Below are 6703 nucleotides of genomic sequence, written 5' to 3'. Positions count from 1 at the left end.
AAAAAAAAAGAAATTCACTAACAAAAAAATGTTATTGATTTTTAAATTAACACATCCTCTCATTATCCCTGCTTTGCTCTGGCTTGATTTTTCCTTGCCTAGAGAAGATTGAAGTCAATGATCTGTCACCTCCAAGCCTTCCCATTCGTGTACAGCATCTTTATTACATTTACTCCAAGGACAACAAAACAGTGCATATGTTATCTCCGCTTCCTGGCTCTAAAGGTGACCAGTGCTCTTAGTTGGCCTTGAGTGTTTGGTGGCCAAATCCAGCAGTTGCAGGCACGCATCGGGAATATGAGATAGGAGATAAATATCAGGGATGAATATCAGAACACAAATACCAGGGGACAGAACAAAAAGGCCATGACAGTGATGGGGACCTGGGACAGGTGGCTTTAGGGTGCTAAAAAATTGCAACATTGGTGCTTGCAGCATCTCCATACATCGGTGCTATAATCACAAGACTGCATTAAAGCTTTGTGTTTTTTAACTGATTCAATTTTCTTTGGCTGAATTACTCTGCAGTACGTAGATAGGGAAAGCTGTAGCCACGCTGTCCAAACACATAAGCTTATCCAGCCCTGAGTATCATCTTCTGCACAAAGCAAGACAAAATTACTTTAGATTTTCTAGGGGGAGATGATGCCTCCCGCCATGGCGTGGTCTTCCAGCCCAAAGGTAGCAGTGCTGTGCATTATGTGGGGTTAAGCTGAGTCACTCTGTGCCAACCCGAGTGTTATTTTCTGGATTTGGGGGGTTGGAAATGGGATGCTGGATTTGGTGGGACATTGCTTTGAACTGTTAGGGTTGCTCTGATGTTGCGACGCTTTCCCCAAACCCCCAGGCCATCCCACACTCAGAAAGTGCTTTTCTAGATAGAACCTCTTGTAATTTTAGTGTAAAATTTTCTGCTTATGGAGACCAGGTTGAAGACTCCTTTGTGCCATGGTGGTGCCAAAGACAACTCAGTAGTGTTGTGTTCCTCCTCCCATCTGTATTCCTTATGGTCAGCTGTCCATGCAGATCCTAGCCTTATCTCTTTACTTGTTCAAAGATTTTTGCCTGGGAACAATATCTTTTTGTTATGGTTAAAGATTACTTGTTCCCCTTTTTGGTGAGTGCCGAGGGTTATTATTTTGGGTTAGGGTTAAGGGTTTAGGGCTAGCTATTTGTGTTAGGGTCAAGGGTTACCCTTTGGGGGTTAGGATTAAGGGTCAAGGGTCATCCTTTTGGATTAGGGTGAAGGATTGCCATTTGGTGTTAGGGTTAAAGGATGATGCTTACCAATTTGCAATAGGTTTAAGAGTTACGCTTTTGGGTTAAGGTTTAGGGTTACCAATTTTTATTTACTGTTGAGGGTTATCCTTTTTGGTTTTTTGGTTAGGGCCAATGGTTAACCTTGTGTGTTAATGTAAAGGGGCTCAAGATCTGAGTCCCAGTTCCCTTGGTTTTCTGGACTGTTGCCTTTGTGCTCAGCCTGGTGGCAATGTTTCCAAACCAACAGCTTTGCTTACATTGGGTTGACGTGGGAGAAGTGGGCTGGGCTGAAATGTCCCCAGCCCCACCTTCCTCCCTTCTGCTGGAAGCATTTTGTGTGGTTTTGGCACTGCCAAAGTTCTGCAAAATGATAGTGAGGCAAAACTGATCTCAGGATGGTACGAAAACAATAAATAACTGCTTTGTCCAGATGGCATAAAAAAATAATAGAAAAGTCCTGCTTCCCTGCTAGGAAATCACTGCTTATTTAAGAGATGTTTCTTTTTGGTGATTCTAACTGAGCATATTTAATTGTAACACTTCTGCTCCATTGGTGCTCCTCCGACACCTAAACTGCTGTGAATGAAATCAAGTGTTCCTTGCACATCATTTTTCAAGGTGTGAATTCAAATGCCTTTGTATCTAATTCACACGCACCCCCAGGAGTTCCTTTTTCTCCTTTTTCTTTACAATTGTTTATTTATTCATTTTTTGCAGAGGAGGAGATGCAGCCCATGGGATGCTATGGGGACATTGCTGCAAATCCACAAGTGCTGGCCTCCTGGCCAAAGTACCTCCTCCTGCAGGGTGAGTGACCCAGATACACAAGCATGATGCTTTACCCTTCTAAATCCTGCCAGGCAAGGAGCCAGAAATTATTCTCAGCCTAATTGAGCGATGTATATAAATATGTATATGACTCTGATTGCCAAATCAGGGGTGTGTTTGTGGCTGCATCCATTTGGGCCTTTAAAAATGCTGAAAAATGAAATTACCATGGCAGCAAGCTGGGATAGTTATTGAAGCTGAGGTGTGGGACAAAGCCCACTGTCCCTCTGTCTCTGAGCTGCTGCCAGAGGGGCTCAGCCCCCTCAAAGCTGTCCCCATCCTCATCACAGAGCCTGGCTCCTCTGCCCCAGCTTTTGGTACACCCCAGGAGATGCAGCGAGTCCCTGAGGGCCAGGATGACGCTTCTGCTACAGAAACAAGCTCTGGCTGCCCTCCAAGGAGAGCTTCCCTTTCCAAAGAAGCAGGAGGAGGGGGAAGAAATATCCCATTAAGCCCCTTAATGCTTAATGATTTTCATCTCCAAGCTAATTGCTCTGTTACACTTTCCCCCCCACCCTGTTAGTCCATAGCTGCATCTAGGCATCACAGAAATAAGAAAATTGGAAGGGACCTTCATGCTAAATGGCTTCAGTTGTTGCTGCACTTTTCTTTTAATGGCTTTTTGTAGGCACAAAAAAAGAAATGGCCAGCAAATGCGTTGAGAACAGAGCTGGAGGCTGAGCTTTTAAAGCCTGCGAGCCCAGCTAGATGCCCCACCAATGCCCAGCTGCCTGAGGGACAACAAGGGGACCCACTCCACCACCATCTGCTCACCACTCCTGGCTTTGGGAAAGAAAAGTGAAATTAGAGGCTTAAAAAAAAAGAGAGAGAGAGAGAAGAAAAGGAAAAGGGTGTAGGCTGAGTCAGTTCGCAGCAATCTGGCCTAGAAACAGCAGAGCATGAGACCCAATGGGCAGGGAGCAGTCCAGTTCCAGAATATCTGGGTCCCCGAGATGATGCTGTAAAAGAACAGCCTATTTGGTATAACTCAGATTCAAACTAAAATCAAAGACATCTTGTTTTTTTTCCTCTTTTCTCAGGACAAGAATATTGCAACAGGATGTGTGCAAGTAGGCATACAGTAACTGGGGAAAAAAGACTCCAGTGTGTGGAGCCTGAGAATATGTTCTGCAGGAAGAGTCTAATATATGGCAAAGCAACCCACATCAAAATGCTTTTTCCAAAATGCTGACATATCCTACAATGGAGGGAAGGAGCAGATGGAAGCAGGAATTCCCCATCAGCTCTGTGTGGTGAGTACAGAGGGCCATTATGGGGAGTTTTTGCTGAAGCTGCAACCAGCTCCTCTGGGCAGGCGCTGGGCCCACTTTTTCATCTGGCATGCGGTAAGCATGATGCTGTCACTGTCACCAGTTGTAATGACCTTTGAGACAGGTCATTTGAGAGGCTAAGGGGCTTCCTCCATGGAGATGTCCAAAAGCCACCTGGACATGGCCGTGGGTACACTTCTGGGTGGTTCTGCTGGAGCAGGATGGGACCAGATGGACCCAAAGGTCTCTTCTGACCCCAACCATTTGCAATTCTGTGTGATTCTGTAATGAGACACGATACCATTTTTTGCCCAGAGAACTTGGTGAGAAAGTCTTCCTGGCAACAGACGAGGTGAAGGATGAGCTCACAGCCTTGCTGGATCTCACCTGAAGCACAGGCAGCCACGTTCTGCCAACCATATTCACCTGATGTTTGATACCCACAGCTGCTCCCAGGGTGTCTTGAGGTCTTGGTGATGGTGAGGTAAGAAGTCCAGCAGTGGCTGGTCTGACTTGCTGCAGGAGAAAGGCGGTGAGCCTTTTTCTCTCTTCCAGCACAGTGTTTTCTCATCATTTAGAGATAAATGTGCCAAAATGATTACAGATGAGCATTTGAGAAAAAATGCCTTGAGCCCACTGAGCTGGAGCAGGGAACAGTGCAGTATTGTGCCCTCCCAAGCAGGAAGGAAGAAAAAGAGGTGCTGCAGGGATACAGCAGTCTTGTTTAGCCACAAAAGCCATCAAATTCTTTGCCTGCAGCAGGGGATGAGTGCCACCACTGATGGCTACTTTTCTTGCTGCCTGGCTCCCTAGGGAGACTGTTTCGGGGCAAATGCTGGCCCACAACAGAGCTCCATCAATTTCCAGCATGAATCTAGCCCCAAGCTTGTATTACATGGCTGTATCTCCGCTTCAATTAGAGCCTAAATATCAGTAACCAAAATAAGCTCTTTGGTAAACAGAGGAAAGTGTGTTCCAGCTACACCCAACAGCTCGCTTTGGGCACAACTTTTATTGCTGTGGGACCACAGATATAGTCAAGTAGGACAAGCTGAGCATCAAAGGGCACACTACAAATATTTTCACTATTCTGTCATGGATAAGGTTCTGCTCTGCTTCTATCAGGACTTTAGTGGATGTTGGGGTGGTGCTTTGCTGCTTGTCCTCGGAGAGGTGCTGGTCCCCACTGCAGGGAGCGGGGATGGACACCCCCATGACCTGGGGTTCGTTCTAAGATAGTTCTTGAGAACCCCTTCATTGTGCAAAGCACATTAGGCATGTCTTTGCACCAAGGAAGGAAGCAAAGCTGCTCCTTCCAGTTTTCCCACAGTCCACAGGAGCTCGTCTCCTTCCACCCCACCCCACCCCAAGGCTTTTCCCATTTCACCTCCCACCCGAGTGAGCTCTTTACGGACACAGTCTTTGCTGGGCTTTCTCCATGCATAGTACCCCAAAAATCCAGCCCTGTTTGGATGAGTGATGGTGGCACTGGGGAAGTGCTTTGATTCAGAGGTTATAAAAGCCAGAGAGAATGTGATCTCCTCAAATCCATAGATGCCTTGGCTTCGTCCACCTCTTAGGCTATCTTTGCTTTCCTAGAACCACTTGCTGGCAGAGATGAAGTGACACGTCCAAGGTCCCATGGGATATGTGGGTGCCACTGTTGGGGTGCAGTTGATCAATATTCTCAGCATCTCGTGGGCATTGCCCAAAAGTAACACAGGAGGCCATGTAGAGGTGTGAGCCTCTTGCTAGTGAGCACATTGGTTTTGAAATGGAAGTACAGGCCCTGGTTCTTGTTTGAATAAGGTTGTAGGAGTGGATTTCTGGGTTTGCTTGAGTCTGGTTGAGGCAGGAGGTGTGTGGCCCATTTCAGGAGGTGGCATTGTTTTAGAGACAACGCAGTGCCTCATCGACCGTAATAAATACTGCTAAATATTTAAAGGCTTATAAATATTTCAGAAGAATCCTTGAGTGGTTACTGATGGAGTTTAATCAGGTGCTGGGCAAAGCTCCTCCCCTCTGTAGGTCAGGAGGATGGAACGAGATGCTTGAGAGGTCAAGGGGTCAGTGGGTGTTCCTCCACACTGTTGCAGAGCCCGTCCCAAATCAATGTAAAGGAAGCTGAGATGGGAGCACAGACAAGCAGAATTTTCCCTGCTACAACATCCAATGTGTAATATCTCACTCGAAAGACTATAAACAATATTTGTCCTTGCTTGGCTGATCCTTCTGCTCCCCTGAGTCCAACAATGCCATGCCAATGCAGTGGGGAGCAAAGCTGTCTCGAGTCCCATTGTCAGCTGCAATGTCCTGCAGAGAGTCCCATCAGCTACCTCATTGATCGCCGGAGCTAACTGCACATTCAGATCTTGGAGCAGAGGTGAAATGGAAGTACGAGGCAGCCTTCACTCCTTGCTCGTGTTGCAGACTGCAGAAACAAAGTCTTTCAAGACCCTGTATGAGCTTTTGCTAGATGGGGAATTTTGCTCCTGCCCATCTGGAGATATATTTGCATTTAAGGAAAAGGGGACAGCTGTCCCTCCACTCACATCTCTCCCAGCCCTGTTTCAGACAGCAAAAGGCTCGTTAAACTGCTTTGCACTTTAGTTGTCTCAACAAGTAAGAAAATGTGATTCTTGAAATTCAAGCCATTGAAACAACACAAGAGTAACAAAAACCCCAGCCCCTGCCTCTTCCTCACACTTTCCTTACCCAGATTGGCCCCTTTATCTCCAAAGCCTGTTTACATAATGCAGCAGAGCTCAGCACTGCGCCTTTGGAATAGTTGCTTTAAATAAGCAAGGAACAGCCCACTGGGATTTTTCATTGCTCAAATTCTCTTCAGAAGCAATGCAATTGAGAGTTTTACTTCTGATGGCTGAGTCCTCTTTCACTGTTTTTTATCAGAAGTATTTTTTTACCTGTCTACTGACTGGCATACAAACTCTCCTCAATAACAGATGCAATGCAGGATATAGGAAAAATTCAACAAAGAGAGTAGGGAAGGGAAGACAGTGGATATTTACTGAATGTTAGATCTTTAGATTCACCCAATGCATCAGCTTTGTTTTTCTGCATGTGTCCAGGAGTTGGCACCGTGTGAAAAGGATCGAGCTGACAAAACAAGTGTAAAGCATGTAGGGTGCTGAGAGCCCCTGCAAGAAGACCACATCTGAACAACATGGCACAAGTTGCATCCACAGGGTCGAGGCAACGCAGCAGTCAATAAAGCAATCTGCAAGAGATGATAGTCTGGATACAGACAGACATGACAGATCTGATTAAAATCACCTACTCATTATCAATGATTGATAATGAACAAAAAAAAAAAAAAAAAAGTA

This window comes from Meleagris gallopavo, chromosome 10, assembly GCF_000146605.3.
Source record: "Meleagris gallopavo isolate NT-WF06-2002-E0010 breed Aviagen turkey brand Nicholas breeding stock chromosome 10, Turkey_5.1, whole genome shotgun sequence".
In the NCBI taxonomy this organism is placed as follows: domain Eukaryota; kingdom Metazoa; phylum Chordata; class Aves; order Galliformes; family Phasianidae; genus Meleagris; species Meleagris gallopavo.
Note: the sequence above shows the minus strand (reverse complement) of the source record.